Below are 24,421 nucleotides of genomic sequence, written 5' to 3' on the forward strand. Positions count from 1 at the left end.
CATATACATGAATTAATGTTATAGGTACTTTGCAGAGACAAAATCAAGTAGTATACCAAGTAGTCAATACCATTATAAACATTTCAATAGTAGTCCTCAAATGAGGCCACCAACAATTTACGGAACACAAGAACAATGATGGAAACATGTTAAAAGGTTGAATAAAAACTGTATTGTAAAATGAATTTTAATTTGAAGTCCACGAGGAATAAATAATAATAAAATGGATATAGAAAGAATATTTTAATGTGGATAAAGATTCATGTGGACCTAATTGGTGAGGAGGGTTAAAAGGAATGACTCTATCTCTTTACTTTACAAATTGTAGCGTAAACGAAATATCTGCAACGAAAAAGCCAGCTGGCACAGTGTGATTTCGCCCCAGACTATTCCATTCATAAATTAACCATCACCACTTCTAGATTTGTTGAGAGAAAAAGAAACCGATTTGGAAATTACATTTTTATTTTTCATAATAACTCAGATTTAATATTACTGAAACAAACAAACAATTAGTGTATTTACAGTGACAGTCGAGATTTAAAATAAGGGAGCAAAAACAAGGGTATATGTAGATGAGGTATGTTGCACTTAGCACTGGATAGGATAACATTTCTTCAGGACATTTACATTCACTGTGTCCTGACTTTGTCAGATCACTTTAATGGCATTCCCTTCATGCGCTACCCTTAGTATGTTAGGAACTGAAGTTACTAACATTTAATTTTATTACGTTAATCTAGACATTGACAGTTAATACACAAAATCGAAGAGAAACGTCATAATAAAGAAAAATTAGATTAAATGTAAAATGACTGCCTATGAGAAAGATTACATGTAATAGGTTATTTATGGAATCCTTACTTCTTATAAGTTGCGAGAAATGGCAGCATGCAACAACGGACTTCCTCTCTCACTTAATACACTGCTGTGTTATCTGGCGAAAGGGTTCCCGCCTCTAGGGCTCTCATTAAGGGGCTTCATTCATTTGCATGACTGGTTTGACAGTTCCATTCCAAGATGAAAGACTCATTGTTGTCGCTTATTAATGGCTTCAACGTGTTGCGTTAGCAGGAGTTAGTGAGGAAGTGATAATTAAATCAGGACGTTAGAATGGCTCGTGTCCACAAAACCATTTCACACAAAAGATATGCCTTAAAGAATCTCGTTGTAATATTCATAATTTTTAAATCTGTTGTTAAAGCATAATTATTTACGTTTTATTTATCGAGGCTGTTAGAAACTCAAAATGATAAGACGAACAAACCTAATAAATTATAAACAATATATAAGGAAGTGGTCATGACCTAATTTAAGGCACTATACCGACAATAGCCTGAGGGAATGATTAGTTATGTTTAAGGAACAAAAATTATATCAAGCACATATTTGGCACACTGTACAACAGAATATCGGGTATTACAGGACATATTTATTTTACAGTTAATGAAATCGTTACAATATTAGGTCTACACATATAAAACAGTACAAAGCTTTATGACGAATCCTGGCTCAGTGGATGTTTGATAAATTTGCAGAAGGTCGACCCCACTGCATTACTTAATTTCAACAATCATCACATATACGCACACAAAAAGCAGACAGGCTGTAAGCATTACTTTAATCGACGACCATAAGTGTCTGATACAGTATCCATAAACAAATTGCTTGCTTCAAAGTCTCTAAGGACTTAACCACCTACCCCTTGTGTGTGGTCACCAGCACAGATTTGCTAGCTTCACTACATTGGAACTTCTGAGCTGTCTTCAATAGTTTGGGCTCGTCAGACAGTGTGACAATTTATGTTTCCTTGAAGCGTTCAGAACGGTGATGGAATATCGCGGAGGGTTTCTATGTACCAAATAAAACTGCAATACCACCGCCACGCCTCAGTTTCACAGAGCCTCGACTGTGAGAAGAGATTGTACAGTTTGAAAGTGATACTGGAGCACCATAACTTCCTTGATCGTCATGAAACCATAAGCTTCGTAGCAAAAGAGGAGAATGCGAGCGAAGCTTAAACAAAGATTGCTGGCGTTAAGCGTGAAGCTCCATAATGGAACGGAAGGTATGAAGAGCGTTCCGTCAGAACATCTTCATTTAGTTCGCCTTGCTTGCCTTCGGTGACTCCTGTAGTAGGATATACCGAATTACTCCTAGTATGACGCAGTCATAAATTCCTTCTGGTACGAGAAGATCTCTTTTATGACTTGAAGCTTACAATAAAAGGTGCGACGTGTCAGAAGCTTTATTCAAAAGATTCTATTAATTCTCACGTCTAACTTACACTATAGACTACCTAGCACTCCTGCATCTTCGAGGCAAATGTTCGTAGTTTATATATATAGCATTTAATAAGTTTCATCTGCATAAACTATACAGAACGAAGGGAAACACCCCCAGCAGCTGTTGTATGTGTTCACACAACTGAATGCAAAGGAAATTATAGCACAGCATGATGGAAAGTCTAAGTAGAAAAGTTTAGCACCAGTTTGTAATGTACAGAACAAGTTCTAGTGTATCTTTTGGGATTCTCTACTCCTCCCCCACCAAACCCCAACCATTTATTTCCTCATCTCTATGTATTTATGTACTGCTGTTCAATGTATTGTTTATGTTTCGGGTGATGGGATACAATACGAAGAATTTTATGAATAGGGGTTGAAAAGGAATGGGACAGTATTTTTGTAACTTCAATTAACTTATGTAAGGGATCATTTATGGAACTGGACGTGTTCCAAGTACCTTATTTTACAGCCTCGTTCAACTGTGAACTGCAGTTGTAAATGGTCTACTTTCATGAAGAAACATTTATCCTGAAAATGGGTAGTTATTAATAAAACCTTCTTTCTTCTATATTAGTTGTGTGCAGGAATAAACATGTAATTCGAAGATCGTGTAACTGTGGCCTTCTGTTCCCAAATTTCATCTCCGAAACTCAAAGATTCATTACCACGCTCACAAAAGCCACGTATCGGATTCTATGATCAATCAAATGAATACAGTCCACAACGTCACGCACTATTATAATTAATATTAGCCTCCTATGTGCTCAAGTTACTCGTACGATCTTACCACATTCATTTTACAGACCAGATTTTGAATGAATCTGTCGCAACCGTCATGCATCCAACCTGTCCTGACAACGCCACTGCTACTTTAACCACGCTGATGACGGAGGCAGCATGACCTCTGAAACGTTGGTAAACATCGACCAGACTACACAGAGCAACAACCCAGAAGAAAATCTTCATACTCACCGCTGCGAAAACCTCAAACCTTACATCCTTTAACTAACATGTACGTAAATGAATGAGTTCATGAGATGGAGAATTAACAAAGTAAGGAAACATCTATATAGAATGTACTAAAACAGTCCATAGTGATTGTGGATTGAAAACGAAGACATGCAGATAGCAATAAAATCTTGGCCTTCTATTGACCATCGAGTAGGAGAGTTGCTGTAAACTGGTTTCAGCTAAGTCTGTGTATTTATCGCAGAAGAATGACAGGTGTCGAAAGACGTGTGCATAGATAGAGTTAAGAGTCTCAATTCAACATGACGCTGACTGTTAGCTACAAGTTGTTGACGGAACTTCACAGTCAAGAAACACGAGAATTGCTGTCATATTGGCGTTGATGTTTTGATTTCTGAATGTGTAACAAAACTCCTGTGGACAAAAGTCCTATTAACGGAATTTGGGACATGAACAAAAACGTAATCTAGGCCAATTAATGATTTATTGTGGAACTGAATAAGGGAATACAGATCCTCGAATTATTAATAACTTAATACAAGTATCATCAAGATAAAATTGCGTTGCTTCATATATAAACAATACTAAATTAATTAGCGGTTAGAAAAACCCTTAATTAAATCTCAATTCTGTGATTTTACTGCTAGCTGATTACACTAGTCTCTAATAATTTTCATTTGTTTCTAGTTTGGCAAAATTAGTAAATAATTAAATTAAATTTCGTGCTAAAAATTGTACAATTAATATAGTCCAGCTATAATTTCCGACAATATATATTCAAAATAACTCTTATTTTATGTACAGTTCAAACTAACTCAATTCGGATGTTGGTTACATGTGTGTCCACATACAGCACCACTTCCTCGGCCATGTTTACCTCCACTCCATAGTCGTCATGAACTCTATTAATTTATTCTTTATAATATAATTCTTATTGAGAAGCTGTGTTTAACCATCTCATAACAAAATAACACATGTTTGTCGTGCACTAAATTTTACTAGATTAATATTTACAAGAACTTTTGGCCCGTTCTGTATATATTTGCGATATACAACTTAAAAGACTATTTGAAGGAGAGGGAGATTAGATTTCAATTTCCGGCTACAGGCCTATTTGATGAAGCATGAGTGGAGTAGTGAAGGAAGGGTCGCGGGGAGATTTCTTGACATCCGGCGAGGCCAAATACGCTACTGGAAGTGACTCGGAGTAAAACTGACTGTTGCTTGTGGCAGTTATCCACATCTCGTTACTCTGACAACAAAATGAATCACCTGCCATTACATTACATAACGTAGACCTAACTATGAACAGCTGGTGGCATCTGAACACAATCCGCAACCAGCAAAACCATTTTCATACAGCACTTCCCGAACGACATGTTCATATTTAACTAACCAACTAACTAAAAAACAATCCAGCATCGAAATTAAAAGCTACAAACCGCCAACACCGAAGCACGTCACTGGAACTGAAATTAATCAAATTCAACTTTCACTGCAGAAACCTATTTGATCCGTTTTAATATTATCCTCTAAAATACGATTTAGTCATCGAGCAAGACCGTGTAGCGGTAATGCTCTTGACTTGTGTTAGACAGACAACCACTTGGAATTTTGAAAATGTTTATGGCTGTTCTGTCTCAGATTATTCGTGTACATTTTTAAATAGAATTCATTAAGTCATAATTTCCTCCTTTCACATCCAAACCTACTCACAGTTCATTATCATCTTCCCATATCATTTGACGCATACCGGTATGTCTAATATTCAATTCAAAAGTCATCATCAAACAACACAAAAATCATTCAACTTCATCTTCATTTTTCCCCCCTGAAATTGTCTGTTCAAAGCCTTAGTGTATTTAGAAACTGCGGCTACGTGATACGATCCAGAACATGGGTAACTTTAAGGTGTTTCTAAAGGGAACTAACTAAGACTACATACAGACTTACGTGCCAATTTCTCTCGTAAAAGGTCTCAGAATCTCCTCGGCCAAGCACCTCTGTGATGTCGGTAAACTACTATTAGCCTATATGGATAAACATACCAGAAGACAGTCATCTTCAAACAAAAGTTATTTTGTAGACATAGCAAAATTTATGAGAATAATTGTATTATCAATAATTTGAAGAGAAAGTCTATATCCTGAATCTTCATGCGTTAACAAGATGTTAAGCACACATTAAACCGAATCTGGTACGGGCTCAAATCCACTCCCAGTTGTAGGTTTAATAAATAAAAGGTGGGTAAATAGGCCTATATATAACAGAGACCCCCAAAAAGGTAAGATTTCAGATTCTCGCGGTGGCGAACGTGAAGAACGCTTGTCTTTTGGGATTTTTCGCCATGTAGTCTCGTAGAAATTGACAGACGCCCTGACAATAAAGACAGTAAGAACCCTTGGAAGGTTGGTCAGTTTCTACGAGACTATAAGGCGCAACATCCCAGAAGATAATCATCTTCAGATCCCAAACATGTTAAAGTATATTAACATCACAATTTGTACCTTTCTTTGTACCTACTTTCTCGCCACCACCAAGGTTTCTCTATAGGTCCGTTATCTAAGATAAATTAGAAGTAAACAAACAGTCATGTTATTAATGATAAATATAGAAATTCCGTAGCGGGTCGAGCAGAATTTTTCGAAAGACGCAGTTTTACCACCGTTCTTCGTCACTAAATTATTGGGACTTCATGAAAAAAGTATTTTCCTTTAACAAAATACACTCGTACTAAATTTCTGCAGGCGAAGGCCCATAATGCCTAAAAGTGTCCATAACCATCTTCTGTCTGCAAAAATTATCGTGTTATGTGACCTTTTGACACTGAAATAGCATGGTTAAATGACCCACGAATAGATCAGGTTCATGTAACATAATATACTGTCACTGTAGGGTAGGAAGAAATGTTGTAGGGACGATTTCGGGTAACAATAAGGAATTCAACACGGACAAAGAAGGGTAAAATGTTATATGGACAATTAATGGTAACACAGCAAACGCTGTACACACGAAATGTGGTAACAGAAGTGCTACAAAAAGGACGTGGAGTGACAGACACCGTCCACAGAAACCTCTCAGTATCCTTTTCTTGTGGAACTGATAAGATTTTGAAGGAGGGTTGTTACGTTTGTTTGTCTGTGAAGAAAACATATTGCAAGAAGAAGAGAAACCTCCTACAAGTGCTGGAGTCAACTCAACAGGAACTGGACTAAAGAAACTTCCATCCCGTTTTGCCGTAGATTCTGAATTCTCCATTAATTAAGGACAAGGTTTTTGTTACTTAATGAAGTTTCATAAGCCCGGACAGTTCTTGCACATCCTCTTAGAAATGTGCACGATGTGTCCCCTTCCCCATAAGACAGACTTAATGAAGGCTTCTTCAGTATTTCCCATCCTGCCAACATTCAATGCTACATCATCGAATTTACTCAACGATAACCTCCAAGCTCAATCTTCCTAAATTTCAATAAGGAAAAAAAATGACAAGGATACTTAGTTAAATATCGTTTAATGTACTTTAATTATATAACCTAGTTTATCTTTCATTGCCTTTGTAGTATCTAAGTGTGAACAGATCTATCTAACAACGACTTTAAATTCGTTCAATTCCTGTATTAGAAACCTGATTAGGTCTCACTGTATGTTTAAAGTTAGGAAATATATGCACAGTGTAATAATTTTGTCGAGTTCACTCTAATCAACATTGTCCCATCTTTCTCAAGCTCTGAGAAAACAGAGCTGTCGTTCAACTATCTCGAGACAGTGAGGCTCACGGTTCAAGTATTACTGAGCATACAATTCGCAAAATATTATTCGATCTAAAATTTCTTAACGTAGTTTCCGTTATTATTGTTCGATTTTAACCAAACCTGGAAAAATTTCCATAATTTTAGCAGTCTAAAACTCGCGAGCACAAAGTTTCATTAAAATAAATTCAGCGGACAGGCAAAAATTACGATGGTAATAGCAGTTTTAAACCATTTCGTTTTGAACGCGCTTAACTAAATACAAATAATTTTAACTCCGTTCAGCACGATACCTTTTCCATCACAGCTTTGCAACAATAGATTTGAGTCTTCAATAAATTAATATAAAGGGCAATAATATATAAAAAATATAAAACGGGGAGGAAACCCTTCTTTAAAAAACAGAACATTGGAACACCTACTGGGTAAATTCATTTATACCTTAGAACACAATCCGTTCTATTGCAGCAGGCAGATTTTAAACCTATGAGCTCCTTTTTGTTCTGTCCTCTCCAACAATGAGATAGCAAGTGTTTTTGTTAAGACTGTAGGGTGAGTCTGTTTCTTCGTTCTTGTAGGAGCAGGTGAATTTAATGTGTTGGAAACTTCCTTTTAAGCTTCATGAACACGAATCTCATTTTACGCGCCTGGTTCGCCTCATGTATGGCAGCTGAGAAACCATCCAGTCAGGCATGTCGGTCGGTGACATGGAGGGAGAGAAGAAATATGGTCATCATACTGAAAAAACACTGATCAAATATGTAGACAGCTTGGGGCACTTATATTAAAAAATTGTTTACGGAGTAAAAGAACAAAGTTTGAACGGCTCGCCTGTTCCTTCGAAAAGTTTACCATAACATTCTCATCTCGAGTGCATTATTGATTTTATGTTATAATACAAATACGTTTTTTCATGAATATTTCCATAAAAATAACAGTCACGTGAAAGTATGTATCCGGAACGAAATGTTAAATCAGTACAAGAAAAATCTAAGTTATAACTGCAAATAACCTCTCGTAGCGATTTATATATTTCAGATTTGGAATACAAATTGATTTAAGTTTGAAGATTTCTAACGATGTTGCAACACGTTGTGTTAAACTGCTTTTGTTGGGAGGAGGGGGGCCATCCAACGTCTAGGTTTTACTTCCGTGTTCCATCTTCCTTCTTTCACCTGATGACGGTAGTGCAACCAACTTATGAAACGTTGCAGTTTTAGTAACGCGTACACCATGGATAAGTTTTAAAGAATCTAACTCTTGGTTTAATCAACTATTGGACGATCGGGGCATTCTGTGAATTTTAAAGGATTTGTAAAGAATCGGCCGTAACCTATTTTAATGTTCTATCCCAAGGTGTGTTTGTAGAGACTGAAGAAAACTACGTGAAATCTCAGCTAGGACAGTCGGTGTAGAGGCGATGAGAGCTAACCAGTTGACCACGATGATCGATGAGAATAAATGAATGAGTAGGTACCTGAAGAAAATCTATTTGTATCCCTTGAACGAGATGACGTATCTCCGTTGATGGAAATTTAGGAAATCAGACCAAGGCATTATATGTTGCTGATCTCCCAATCGAGGAAATGTGTGTATGCCTGTATGAATGCATATTCATATATTTATACTCATGTATTTTCGCATTTATTGTCCACAGTTCATGGTTTTAAAAACATTTTAGTGGACTGATAAAGGAGAAAAATACAAATGTTTGTCAGGTGTTGAAATGAAATGTATATGTCTTCATAGAAGCTAAATATCTGAACAGTAAAAATATTAAAGTAGGTTGGGGCTACACATTTCCGATTTGTAACAACATACGAGGATTTGAAAATATTAAATATGAATCAGTGTGCAATAAATGCGATAAAAATATTAAAAATGAAAGAAGCAACTCTAGAAAGAACCTCAAGACTATTTATCAGTTTTCCTGAGAAATATATTCTAAATTCGGATATGATAATTGTAGTAGGCCTATATAGTAAAAATAAAATACCATGGAACACCAATATCCATAAAGTACTGACGTCAACACACAATAAAAACAAACGTTACTTCATATATAGACTTGTGGCTGATGGAAAACATCTCAAATACGGCGTACTTAAATGTGGTAAATGAAAAAGAATATCCGAAGCGGAAGGAAGTAATAAGATATGTAAGTCGTATGCCTTATTCAGCGATAAGAGATAATATTAACCCTTTGGAGAAGGAACTCGTCTTAACAATATTTCAAGAATTAAGACAGTGCCGCAAAGAAAACACAACACTTTACCGTTACGAAAATTAATTGGTTAACGCTGTTTAACAAAATAATAATTCCGGTTTACACTAAAAATCATACAGAGCCCATAAATAAAAAAAATATAGTTATTGTTGGTACATATAGTTACCACTGAGCTTTAAAGGGTTGAGTATTTGTCGTGATATGCATTGAGTATGCAATGCAGGAAAAGAAATAAACAAAATTATATCAACATGTAAAATCTCGTCATCTCCACAGAACTATCATTAAAAACATTAAAACAAAGTTGTATCAGATGTTAAGACGACGAGAATTATGAAATTCTGAACAAAGTGTTCCCAGATACATCATTTTGATCGAATTCAGGCGCTTAAGTTTTCAGAGACAGCGATAGTATCTAACCTAAGACCTGGAACTTAATCACCCCCCCCCCCCCCCTCTTACATCACCTTCTATACCGGAGGCTTAAAAAAATTGAATAACATTCACCAAACTTCGAGCGTCTTTTCTTTGTGTCTTTGTGACTTTGTGACTTTAATCTAACACACCGGCCTGGATGGTACTTACATCAAATGATGGGGCTTAATTAACCCAATATCTCGATTCAACTGTCCGTTAATGTTCATCAGACAAGACAAGGGCACAATATTGGCTCGATCGGTGTTTGTTCAGTCCAGGGGTAAACAAAAATAACCCTTGTGGCTTCCGCAACTTAATCAGATCTGGACGGGCTGCAGTAATCAGCGGGACTGTGTGAGGCTTCAATGCAGGTTTAATCACAGCGCTCCATTGTAAAATATTCCAGTGCTGCTAGATGTTAACTCCATGGAATAGAATTCTTCTTGAAAAGATGACAGTTGCTCAGCAGTCTTTTATGGTACTCGGTGATTCATTATTGTGCTCACTAGATACCACTGCAGGACTCTATCCTAATACACGCGAACCCAGTCTTCATGGACACATACTGTCTCTCAAAATGTAACCTCGGCCTATCCCAATGTCGGACATACCCATGTGATAACTAAACTACTGCAGATTTGGGTCTCGCGATATACGAGACCACAAAAATGCATTATAAATTTTTATTACACAGTCATCTTTGTATACCAATGCTAGAATAACGCTTTCATTTACTTAAGTCTCGGGTTTATTTTTTTAATGTTACCTTCATTCGGAATAATAAATATAAGCATGTATTTTGACCTTAGAATTTTGGGGGCCTCTTAAACTTGATATATCTCAGAGCCTCAGAAATCATGCCCTGGCCTATCCCCTAAACTTCTGAGACGTAACTAACAGTAGGCCTATACCGTCTAATGTAACTGTTTCGCCTGCATTTCTTCCTATTAAACAACCGCAAAGATACAAAAGTCACGTGTATAATTCTATTCTTCCATTCCCAGACAGCCAGTTTGGCAGTAGATGGTTTAGTTGGTCTACTCGAGATTGTAACCACGAAAAAGCGAAGATAAATTTACACAATTTACAAAGCATATTATTTATTCGGCATTTTTATATGGTTAAAAAATGTAGAACTTAAAAGATTGGACAGAAGTAAACGTCGTATGAAGTGAGAACCGGGTATAATTTCCAAACTGGAAAAATATTATCATAGCATGTTAAGAGAAATGGGGTGTATGAATATAAAATTTCCCGAGAATTTTGGTGTAACGGGCACGCTTTCGACTGGATTATGACTGTGATAATGACGTTAATTATGATAATGATAATCATGTTCCTCAATATTAGTGCGCTACATCAAAAAGCAAACGGTAAGTTAGACACAAAATACAATGAAAACAAAAACTATCAACACTAACCAAATGCAAAAAAAAACTACGCAAGTAATCTGAACAACAGTTAATAGGCAAAAGACTTACGATTTGTTCAGAGAAGACATCGACGCACACAAGCTACTTAGCGATATCATTGTCTTTATACATCATTTGAACTCTTTCACGCACAAACCAAATATAATAACTAAAATTCTTGCATCTGATGCATTGCTTAAAATTGTTACGGACGTAATTCAAGTTATTCTGTCGCTGTTTTAACACTAGTCATGATCACTTCCTGTGCTCCGAAATGTTGTTACCAGTTAAGATGGTCAACCTACGGTCCGCAGAATCTCTTCACGTGGTCTCTTCAACGTATCTTTAACTAACTTAAAAACAGAACCGTCCCCAGGCTATGGAGAATCGAGGTAAATGCCCTTAGTTTCCTCAATTTGTTTTTACACACAGTGTAACTTTAATCAAGTTTAGATACAGCTAAAGCAAAATATAACATCAAATGACTGTGAATAAATGCGCAATAAATAAGCAGTACACATGGTGAATATCAAGCTGTGAATCCGGAAAAAGTCACATTTTTTGTATCGGTATGTAATAATAACCATAACAATTATATAATAATAGTTGTATTACATAAGCCGGGGTAACTCACTAAGTTGAATGTTTAAATAGCTGGACGACCGATTCTGTCAAGAACATGTGGCTTTTCTCCACTGCATCCAGACCGGTTCTATGACTCACAGAACTTCTTTCCACAAATATAAAGAGACGACGAAGGCAAAGATCTTCTATTTCTTTCCAGATTCAACATTCTCTATAATATTAATGCGGAAATGACGACAGTCATTAATAAACTAAACAACAAATCGTGCATTAATTCACAATACGTCGTGGTTCATTCAGGTACCGGAAACTTTGTCTACGAAGTGAAACCAAATAATGTATAGTGCATTAGATGTGAAAGTTCTAGGAAAACATCAACTTGGAAGACATAGAAGTAGATGTGACGATAATATTAAGTGCATCTTAAGGAGTTATGTTGCGAGGATATTATGTGGACGGAAATGAATTAGGATAGTGTCCAGTGGCGGACACTGGTACCACCGAGCAAGTTGTTTGGTCTGGTATATATAGACGGTAAAAGATTTGGTAGGATAAGACGGATAGCCATGATCCACGTTGACCGAGATCGATCAGTTTAGAATACCTGCAGAGAACAATGAAATAATAGTTGTTCTAGCAAAAACAGCAAAATACTTTCCCTTTGCACCTTTAAAATTTAAGAAAACATATTTTTGGGAAGAGACAGGAAAATAATGGTGAACAACAGAACCAGCGAAAGCTGTGGCGGGAATTCTCGTCTTGTCATGGTCCTGTTTCTTGGATGCTGACTTGGAGTGAAGCCAGAATCAATACGTAGATCTAAAACCGCCAACTCACTACCACAAGCCCATAGTTACAACTCCAAATGCTTTATAAACATTCGCAAAGCAAAGTTGTCTTGCACTCAACAATTTGACTGAGCGCCTACATGAAGTTAACCAATGCCGGCGATTTTAAATTCCGGCTAAATAACCGCAAGATATAAAAAAAACGTACTCAAAGTTACTGGCACGGGGGTTTAACTCCCAATCTTTCTCTGTCCTGGAAGTGTACTATTTCCAAATGCTTTATCCCCTCATATTATACTATAGTCTCCCAATTCTAGCTTACATGCCCAGCTCACAGCAGTAACCTATATTTCTTATCATAAGATTAACATCCAACATTGTAAACAGTAACCAAAAGACTTAAATAAATGCACTAACTGACCAGCACAACCAACCAAATTTCTCATTATGCAACATATCGCGAATTTCCTTCTTAGCTACAAAAATTTGTTCTGTCCATACTATTTTCCAACACGTGTATATCACATTTTTCCCTTAAAAAAACCCATCAGATACATAATAAATGTGATAAAATTGCTATGCGTAGTTAACGAACTCCGCTCCTGTACAATACGGTTCTATTTCATCTTAATTACATTAAAGCCGAACACCGTTCAATAGAAGCGACTACAGAAAGTGAGGTCGTGTTTTTATGTAACGATTTCGAACTACTGCGTCCATATTACATAAGTTACTGCGCTTACTTCTGCCTGCCTGGTCTTTAATCTAGACTTTCTAGTAAAGAATGAATGGCTTCTAATTTTAAACCCATTGCTCTGACGCTCGTTAAGTGAGTGAAAGTTTATCTACTGATACAATGTTAATGTACGTTTCACGGCAGGAGGCCAGAATATTGTACACCTGGTCTCAGCTCTTAAACTCATAGACTGACCTTAATCTATGTCTATTTGAGCTGAAAGAAAACAATTAGGAATAAAATATCACTTTAAAAGTGGTATCTACTGTAATGTCTTCAGGCGTACTGGGTATGCAGACATGTAATGAATGATACAGAGTCGATTCATTAAACAAGACAGTCTTCGAGAAGTTGATACTTCCTCGATTGGTCTGGAAGTTCATTATTTTATGGAAACAGAATATCCATTTGAATCCTGTTCACTTCACGTTCTTCTTCTTTAAAAAGGGGAGGGGAAAAACTGAACGCGAGTATCCCGTTCAGATGGGTTGCTCACAATGTATTTTCACCTATATTTTTTATATATTCAAGTCGAGAAGTATTACAAATAAAAATTGTACACCTTAGTTCTATACTGGTTGTAACGCACACATATTTTGGGAAGTGAGCTTTATTTGCGAAAAGTGCTGAGGTACGATTTGAACCCCATATAAAGTAGGTAGGGTTTTATATTTAACCGCAACGATCAGAAATTTAATTCTTTCGGCAAATTCCAGTGTAGACCTTGGTCTTAGTACCACATCTGTAGCTCTCAAAATAACCATCATTATTACGCCTGTGTTTAATACTATAATGTCATATTGGGAATGGATTTAAGACTTCAAAGATGGCTGTCTTCTGGGTTGTAGCGCCGTGCAAACTGGTAGACTTTACCAGCGTTTCAGAGGACCTCGCTTCCTTCATCATCAGAGTGATGAGAAAGGCTCATAGATTCTTCGCCCTGATGATGGTCACCCTGTCTGTAAGTTTATTAAGTCCTTTGTGTCGCTGTACCGTGATCTCACGGTCGTCTGGGGGGACAGAAGGTGGTAAAGCCCCAAACACTGAGTGACCTGTCTGTGGCACCAGAACATGGGTGAGTCCCAATTTCAGATACCCACTGCGGTGCACTACAGATCCGTCTTTGTCGATGTAAGAGATGAGAAAATTCCCCTGACGCCACAGAAACCAACAGCTGTCCTTCGTATGCCTGCTTGACAAAAGCACTAGACTCGAAGGTGAACTTCTCAGTTAAGCTACAAGCCAGATTGACTTTGTTATGTGTGCGGACGCATTGAGGTCTATTCTTGAGGCTCTTAAACTGCACATGTTAACATAGTTGCTATGCAAAGAAACAATCTCAAAGAACGTGGAAGTGGTAGCGACCTATTTAAAGGCATCTCAGCATCTCCTTGGTGAAAGAATGACTATGGATAATCTCGTTTCATGGTTATTCAGGTAGATAGCTCGTCTGAAACGTCGGTAAATATCTACATGTCGCTACATCCTAGCAGACAGCCTCAAAAACTATATATTTCAGTGTTATTGATCACAGTCTGGGCTTTAGCCGCACAAGTAAATCGCAAGTCTAATCAATTTTCTACTAATTTCATGAATGGTCCGTCCAGACACTGTGGTGCTAGTGGTTTATGTGCTCCGCCCCCTTTCCGTAACTGCGCTAAGATGGGGTATCAATCACCGTGGCATGCGGATTAGTTTCACTGTGCTTCTATTAACAACACCAACATCACCTCTACATTGCCGCATGTGAAAGAATCGATAACGTTAAGCCTCTGTCCTGCGACACACAGTTGCTCATACAACATTTGACAAGCACAACTGACAGAACTGGAGATTTATTATACAGTTCCACAGAAATGTCCTTCTTGTCATCTAAGAGGTACAAACATGTTCAGTTTTTTGCTTAGTCTTAAATGCACATACGGAGATTTGCGGTTAAAACTACGTTCTCTCTAGAGAGAGAAAAAAACTCTACAGTCTAGAATTTAATGTCATTCGTCCTCGATAAATATCCAGAACGTTTTGAAAAATAATTTCTTGGGAAACCTAGTGACGTTACACTATTTCTGAGCACCTGTCGGTTAAGCAGCTGGCCACTATATCTCAGGGGTCAATAGGTCAAACGATTAAAGTACATTCCCCTGATTTATTTTGTTACGTACTGCTTCTGGTTTTAAGTTATTTTCAGCGTATTTTATATTTTCACAGTAGAATAAAAACATTGCAAACAAACTATCTTAGTCAGTGTATATTTTATTCAATAAAATCATTTTCGAGCGGGCATCCGCGGTATCGGAAAGGTTGAACTTCACAGTTACACAAAGATGGCCGACATTCTCAACTACTCTAAAAGTTCATTGTTGATTTCATAGACTTACAAAATGCGGCAGATCAAGATTAATACTACAGAACAGGAAAAAAGCTGCAGTTCGTGAAATTCTAACCCATAAATTATAATAAATAGATCCTGAAGCAAAACAATACTTAAGAATTCAGTCCGTACCGCAAAGAAAACAACACATCAACATTACAAAGTTCAACTTTCACATGCTGTTTACGGAAATAACAGCTATTCGTTGTAAGAATCATTCAAACAGTAGCGTTAATAATTATTGTTGTAGCAGTTGGTACATACAGAGTGATTCAAAAGGTTAAGGCCAAACTGAAGGAGCGTATAGAAGGACTCAGAGAGAACAACTATCGAATAGGAATCCACGTGCTCCGAAGTTATCCTGAGTCAGTCGAGGCCAATGAAGGTAGGGAAGTCTGATAACTTACCGCTGAAATAATTTGATTTGTAATATTGCTAATGTAATCCTTGTACATTAATAAAAAAAAACAAAATTAAGCTAGTAGGAGAATAGCAAAGGACGATTATTTCAGCGGTATGTTATCAGACTTCTCTGCCTTCAATGGCCTCGACTGACTCAGGATAACTTCGGAGGGCATGGATTCCTATTCGAAAGTTGTTCTCTCTGACTCCCTTTATACGCTCCTTCAGTTTGGCCCTAACCTTTTGAATCACACTTTATAGTTACCACTCGATTTTAAAGGATAATTTTTTTTAAAAGTCATGGTCAGCTTGACTACTGTAGCGGAGTGTTTCTCAATCTGTGTTCCACGGACCACAGCAGGTTTCCTCTTAGAGAATAAAATTCTTTTACTGTACATTAAACCTGCTATCAAGGCTGCTTCTTGTCTTTTCTTTCTTCTTCAGGGCGTTTAATGGCGTGTACGACCTAATGGTGATGAAGCAGACACAGAAAGAGTTTTAGATTTACATTCTCCTTCTTACTCTTTCTTGTAGGCACCTCAGTAGTTCGCAATATTCTGCGTTATTTCAAGCGTGGTTTGCACAAAGTACACACAATGAACAACGGTGAGGTCATGAACGTGTTTAACATCAAAAGCAATAAATGGATTTAGATCAAAAACGGTATTTGGCAAATACGTCAGCTCTCGGGTGGATTTAATTTTAACCCGGATCAGTACAGAAAATCGCTACTTAACACGAAGCTCGCATTTAAGTGTACAATTATCCCCAAAGCCTGTGCGACATAAAACTGCATATTACATAACACAACACCTGATAGATCGATATCTATTTAATAAAGTTTCGTTTCAGTGTGGATAATATTTAGATAAATGTAACGAAAAATAATTTCGGATCATAGTCAATAGTGAAACTGGATTGCTAACAACAGATAACGATAATGACATTCTTCTGGGTTTTGTTGACTGATCAATACAGGACATCGCAGCGAACGTACTTTTTCCATCTTCAAGGTTGAGGTAACGATACTGGGAATCAGGGGAATTATATAGAGTGCTAGGAAGGGACGCCTGAGGGAATTAAGCAACATCACTTTAACCCTGAAGACGTACACATTACGCTCGGAACGTTGGCCTCTACCGACCAGTCAGCATGGTGCCAAAACCCAGAAGAACATTATTATTTTCACTGCCGTTAAAAACTCAAGTCTCACAGATTTGTATGTGTTCATGTGCAATAATATAATGTCTGTGCACGCTATCTGCCAAGTAGAACAAGAAATGCAAACTCACATTTGGGGAAACACGTGTATTCCAGACTGGAACAGAAGTTTCCGAAATCTGGCACATTGTAGTTAAAGCAAACTAAATGAAATGTACGTATTGCATTAATCATGTCCTCTTAATACCTAAACCGAAATGAAACATACAAAATCTATGCGGTTTACTTCTTACATATATAAGAATGGAAAACATGGGTACACATATATTCCTATCTTTTCAAAATCACAAATATATATGAGCACGATATTTATTTTAGAAATCTAAGCATTATTCTGCTGTGACTATGGGAGTTTGAATAATGAGAAGTTCTACAAATAAAATCCAAGTTGCTGATATATTAATTTTCTTATATCTTCCACTTTATAATTACTACAATCGACCCTAGTAGCTGTTGCAACTTAAGTATGTGATCAAATGAAGCACTACTTTTTTGTAAAACTATTAACAATTTACAACTATAACGTAAACTTTACAATGATATTAAAGATACGCTATATCTATGACCACAATAAAGTTGACCATTTTCCCATGTACACACAAAAACACAGACTTAAATCCAGAAAATGTTACAAGTGACTCCTCATTAATATAAATAAACGTTGTTACATACTTCATATTGGTATATGCGCCTAATTTATACCCCGTACTTTTAAATCAATACAAGCCTATGCTGAATATGCCAGTCGAATAGTTAGCATTCCTGCTTCTTATTCGGTCGCTTCCGGTTTCATAATCTCGGCCCCAAAAATCAGTTTCCCTGCCCGAGAATTTCTACAAATTTCCCGACTACTTACAGGTAAACTCCGGGACAGTTCCTTAAATCAGGCTACGATCGGCCACTACCACATACTTTCCAATTCATTACTTTCTACTTACTTATAATTGGAGGTCTTTGCATTAGCAATTTAAAGCATCGTTGAAAGTACCAAGAACACAGCGCAAGAACCCAAAAGACAGAAATCTTCATACTCACCGCTGTGAAAACCTCAAATCTCACATTTTCTGGGATATTTCGGCACTTATTTGGGTATAATTTTACCAAAGTTTCAGTGACGAGTACTATCTCTGTACAAGGTCATGATGATGGCAGTAAGCGTCAATCAAATTGTAACGATGCACGGCGCAACATCCCAGACGACAGTCGTCTTCTTACTCGCCTACATAGCTTATCTAATTTTCTGCATTGCACATGCTACTGTTAGTCACATGTGAACCCAAAACACCGGACCTAAAGCCTCCACACTATTCGAGGTTTAAGCCTCCTGTGTAACACTGTAAAATACAAAGCAAAGCACTGATCAATCCGTGGTGTATAAATACATTGATTCTCCACTGAATCGTAGGATTATTCTGTAGAAATCGTACATTTTTATAGTTTTGTCACTGAATGTATTATTTAGTACAGGAGATTTTATTCAATAGTGTTGTTGTAAACTATAGACCGTACGTAATGGTAAAATGTTTCCATACAGAGGTAAGTACTGTTATAATTAAATACCTATTCGACGACGTCGTTATGATTTCTGAAATTAATCTCGTATTTGTTGAACGTTTTTAAATGTGTAACCTTTCTAATCGAGGGATATCTGAAATATTTCAATGTTCAATTTTCTCTGAGCCATAGGCATATTTCCATAAGTAGAATTTGTATTGACTAACGCACTTCAAGTCGGACTGTTTTTAATTTCATGTTTTAAACATGCATTACCCTAATCAATACACTACATCCTTGAACAATCATTCCTACACCAATTCTACGGATGTAAGAGAGTCTATATATCACAGTAGGTAGCTTTTGGAACACTGAGATCTAATTTTTTAGTCTAAATTATAAATTAAATAAGAGTGTAACAGAATATGGAAAAACAAATATACTGATACACAGATAACCACAAATCTCTGCAGCCAATAATAATCATGAAAGTGTTAAGAAAAATATGCCGAAACTGGTTAAAAAGCGTGTAGGTAACATCCGCAAGAAAGCTTCAATACTAGTTTTATCTATAGATTTAAAATTTAATTAACAGAACACTGAACGGATTTAAACAGATCTGTTCACTTGTAGGCCTGTTTGTAGTTTATTTAAGCACGCTTTCAGTAGCTCAGATTGTTTGGAGTCGAATAACAAAATAAGGGAATTATGAATCAGAAACAATACTAAAATATCGGTCGTGGCGTACTTTTAAGTATAATACTCGCCATTTGCCTGGAGGGACAGAAACCCACGACAAACCTCAGTGAGGATAGCCGGTTTCCGGTTTGAGATGTAAACCCGGGACCTTCTGAATACAAAGCAGGAGTAGTAACGACTCGACCACGACTTTCGTTCGATTTCAAGGAAATTAAGTTATTATAACACTAAATAAATCACAATGTAACTGCCTGTTACCTGATGAGAATATGGGTTTAAGGAAAATTTAACTACGTTATAAAATAGGTAAAAGTATTCATTAATTTCACATGCAACACTCCTATAAGAAGAAACGCCATTAGTTAACATATTTAATGAATAGAGCAGCTCGCACGATGTCTGCCACAGGTTACTTAGGATTTGAGCTTCTCACGGCGGTGCGTCTGAGGATGGCTGACTTCTGGGTTGTCGCGCCGTGTAGTCTGGTAGAAGTTTACCGACGTTTCAGAGGTACTTGCTGCGTATACCGTCAGGGCGATCGCCTACAACCCACAGGTCAGATATCTTCACAAAATAATTGCCCGACCCAAAACCGCGATGTTCGAACCAATCCCTCCCTTAACTATGTTTAATTTCTTTGTTTATATAATTACGTTTTATCAGCAGCATAGATCACAGGGGAGAAATGGAAGAATTTTTGAAAATGATGGGATTATGATTGTAGGTTACAAAAAAATTAGGCTTTTCGCTGCTACGTAGCCGAGAATTGCCCTGTCGTCGTCTTCAGACAGAAGAAATAGGTATCTACTCTGGGGGGTAATACAAATTTTATGTTCAAAAAAGATATGCAGACCTGTTAACAACGGAGTGTATATACTGTGGAGATTTCATAACAACTTAATTTCAATCGCCTGATAGGAGTTCGCTCACATTTTCGATCCCTGACAGAATTCTTCCTCTAGCCTCTGCGTCCACACCGGTTCTGGGGCCCACCCAGCCTCCAATCCAATGGGTGCCGGGGTCTTTCCCTGGGGGTAAAGCGCGGCCGGGGCGTGACGCTGACCACTCACCCCCATCAAGTGCCGAGATTAAGAATGAGTAAGAGCCGTAATCTCCCCCCCCCCCCAAGCGCCTACATGGCGTATAGTGGGGCAGCTTTACTTTACTTAACTAACTCCCTGGTAGCAGAAACCCCAGTTTCTACACCGACAACTCCAAATCCCGCCACCGGCCACGATCCTGAGTCAACTAAATCCATTTTACCACCTCCCTAAGATCCATCGTGATGTTATCCTCCCATCTCTTTCTTAGTCTGCCCGGTGGTCATTTTCCAGAAGGATTCCCTACCAAAATCCTGTATGCACTCCTTGCATCCCCATGAGTGGTACATGTCCAGCCAATCTGAGCCTCGTATATTTTACTATCCTCATTATGCTAGGTAACCCAGCTTGATTTCAATTACTTTTATTAACATTAACCCACAGATATTTCATAAACATTCTAATGATACGAAAGAATTAAACAAAATACTTCATTATGGTCTTGTGACAGCTAATGGAGAATTTGACACTAGATAATTGTATGAAAACTCACTGATGCGCTATATAAGTTACAGAAGTACATTACCCGATTATTTCCAGAACATGAGTCTATGAAGCTATGAAAGTTTACAGTAAAATTCCTCGACTCTCAGATTTCGAATTAAAACTACCAACACTTCATTTAAATAATTTCCTAACACACATCGTCCCTAATATCCCACATCCATTGGTATTCAGATTTCTGCGATGACCTTGCGATCCTATACAATTCGTGTAGTAAGAAAATTGTACCGTAGACTAATATTTCCACCGTTTGCTTCCGTAACTGTCACAATGGCGTTTATCAGACGCAAAACAAAGCAAAGTAACACAGAATACACTTCACGACACCGGAAGTTCTTCGCGTAAGGGATATAAAGATTTAATTTTGCTCAGATTGAACTTACTAACCACACAGGGATGTTCCATCGAGTTCATTGACATGGCGCGTGTTGTGGAGAGTTAAAAGTAGGTAAGAATAAAATCTATTTCATCGCATTCTATATAGTAATAAGTCAATCACAATCTCTGCAGCGCTTGTAACACTAATGTGTAATAAGGATGTGTTCAAAATATATCCTGCACAGTGCACAGAGAGAAACATGGGATTCTTTTTTTCAGGATGAAAGAAATACGAACAGGCTTCGAATGAAAATAGACATTTCAGAACATTTGAACAGCGCATAAATTGCAATACGATTCCAACATGCACCCTGAGATGAATATTCTACTTCTAATTACACTTTTATTTTTTCGTAGATTTACTCTGTACGCTGAACGTAGAGGGCAGCTTCCATTTCACGTCTGTCCAGTTCCGCTGTATTCAAGTCTGTCAACTGAGTATCCGAATACGTCACAGGAAAAGAAGGAGAAATAAGAGAGGAAGATAGATGAGACAAGGCATCAGCGAGAGTGCAACAGAAAAAAGAAAGCCGGCATAATAATAAGTGTGGGACAAAAAAAGAACGAGTAGATACGGAGAGTGAAACTTGGGCACTGTGCCAAATGTTGTAGTAGGGTGGGGGGGGGGCCTGTATTTAGTTATTAGAATTCGGGCGTAGACGAAGCAGAATTCGAAGATTATCCTTACCTGGCGGAGGGACGTACTGTCGTTCCCGTAGGATGCCAGATCCAGGCAGAAAATCCAGTCATTCCCTTATGGAAAAACACGTTCCTCGCTTTTGTTTTGTTCTACAATTACAACAGCGTCACTGGCACTCACACATTGACAGCCTCAACAGACACAGCAAACAGACAGACGCTACTGAGCATAAAAAAGAGATACCACTTGGCTTTTGTATATTTCGAGCTTTAATGTCAGTAAGACTTGGTGCCGGCCGACAACAAACCAAAAAACATCACGGTTCTTTCCAGCATCCTAAATTTTACTAACCAGAGGTAGTTTTATTTCTTGTTTTTATTTATTTATACAATTTTCGGGACGGGATTTCACTTACAACGCGTACGACTGTCTCCCTACGCGGCCCCACAACGTACTGATGACGGGGGGGGCAAACTGAGTCTGTACATTCCTCCAACCACCCCCGCTATTTCCCCCCATATTGAGCGGTGAGCAAACGTGTGTCGGAGTACGATTCTCTCTATCTCTCTTTCTCTCCATAAGCCCCGCCTCCCAATTCTGCACATAGCACACACGGATTTTGAACTAGCAAGGAAAGACTACACGCCAATGGGTGGAGCTACCCAGAAACCACTGTGTCCCTTCACGTCTCCACTGACCTACTTTCATTACGCCAAACCCACCCTACAGTTTATTTCTCTCTCCTTCCATCCTGCCCACCCAAATACTTTAACACTCACGCGCGCACGCGCGGGCGCACACACACACGCACGCACGCAAAAGCGCGCGCACACATAATATACACACAGCTTCCTTTTACCACCCAAAACTCGCTCATTCAGAACGAAAACACTATAAAACAGGCACCTCCAGTGTAACGCTTTCTGCGAACTCCATGCATGGACAGAAATAAAACAAGTCATACGATGCCTTCCTCTGGCTTTGGTTGGTTCATATCGTAATAAAATAGCGAGCGATGTTTTATTTCAGTCCCAAAACGAACCCCGTTCCCCCCCTCGATTTAGAAAAAAAATTCTTCAATTTGTCAAAGATCGACAACACCATTTCTCTCCGAAAAAACCAACAAACAAATAAAATAAAGTCGATCACAATATTTTTGATGAAAACATTATGACAAAAATGGGATAACATGTTTCACAGCAAAGCTGGAATAACCATTTTATTGCAAATAAATTTTTCCATGAAATTAGAAGGATCCAGCTGGTTATCTAAGGGCCAATGCCAAGAAGTTTTCTACTGTAGACCTTGCTCGAATACACACAAAAGGTGTAGAATTTCTTTAAGTTTACCAACGTTTCAGAAGTCTTTGCTGCCACCATCATCATGGCGATCGACCTGATAATGGAGACAGCCATTTTCGGACTCACCGCCTTGAAAACCTGAAATCTTATTAAAATTTTGGCGACTCTGAAGAGTTTAATACCACAAATAACAGTGATTTAAATGTGGCGTCATGATACCCTGAGGAAAATTAATTTTCCAACTTACTGAAGACAAAGCCAATTTTATCGACCAATACTGCCATCTATACGAATGCAATAAAAGTTCTTGGTATATTTGTAAGAGAATAACTCATCGCGTTCTAAATTAACAGACTGCTTTGTATATTTCTAAAACGATGAATTGTTAAAAAGCAGTTTCATGCACGAGGTTTCAGATGACGTCATATATTATTCTTATAAAGACATACAAGCCTTTACTTTATCCCACTCTCGAAAGAAAGTATCGAAAACATTATATTTTCTTCTTTCTCAGAAAAATAATTTATGAAATAGCCTATTAGGCTTACATCATCTTCAGTGAAGACAATACATATCAGAAATAAAGGAGAAGGCGGTTGAAACTTTCCAGCATCTAAGTTATATACCTTTAATAATATTAGGTCATTTCCTGTCTCGCACTGCAGAAAAAGGACTTTGGGATGACGTGGGAGAAGGAACGAAAAAGTAGAAGAGAAATGGTAAATGCACATTCACCATGAAAATAGCGTAATAATATTCCTGTGAGATTCCTACCGGTAGATCCAAACAGGTCTCTACTTCAACTTTTCTTCCCCAGACAACTTTTATTTGCGCTGCTGTTTTCCCAGCACAGCGTTGTGTATGTAAGATAAATTTTTATAACAGAAAATGTCGTTGACAGTGGCGGACAGTTATTGAGATATTCCTGTTTCGTACTATGGAGTTACGATTTGCGGTCCACAGACAGGCTACTCTGAAGTATTCGTGCTTCTCCCCTATCTCTCCCACAAAATGATGGAACACTCCATCATTTTCGAAATCATCATCCATAAAAATCTTCTAATGCGAAAGAATCGTCAAATCAATCAAGAAACTCAATGAGAATATTTTTTGACAATCTTAATCAAAAGGTAATTATAC

General features: G+C 37.7%; 1 protein-coding gene across 7 annotated transcripts in view; it reads right to left on the reverse strand.

Moving 5' to 3' along the window:
* Window positions 1-24,421, reverse strand: part of LOC110830769 (uncharacterized) — a 1,002,197-nt gene that overhangs the window by 455,912 nt on the left and 521,864 nt on the right. The window contains exon 1 of one of the 7 annotated variants that reach the window (XM_087348630.1): window positions 22,029-22,430. The exons of the other annotated variants lie outside the window; for them this stretch is intronic. The gene's annotated coding sequence lies outside the window, so the exon portion shown is untranslated. Of the gene's footprint in view, window positions 1-22,028; window positions 22,431-24,421 lie in introns of those variants that run through there. 7 annotated transcript variants of the gene reach the window in all.

This window comes from Zootermopsis nevadensis, unplaced genomic scaffold, assembly GCF_977971745.1.
Source record: "Zootermopsis nevadensis isolate Lab colony 2312 unplaced genomic scaffold, Znev_1.0 Znev_ptg000013l, whole genome shotgun sequence".
In the NCBI taxonomy this organism is placed as follows: domain Eukaryota; kingdom Metazoa; phylum Arthropoda; class Insecta; order Blattodea; family Termopsidae; genus Zootermopsis; species Zootermopsis nevadensis.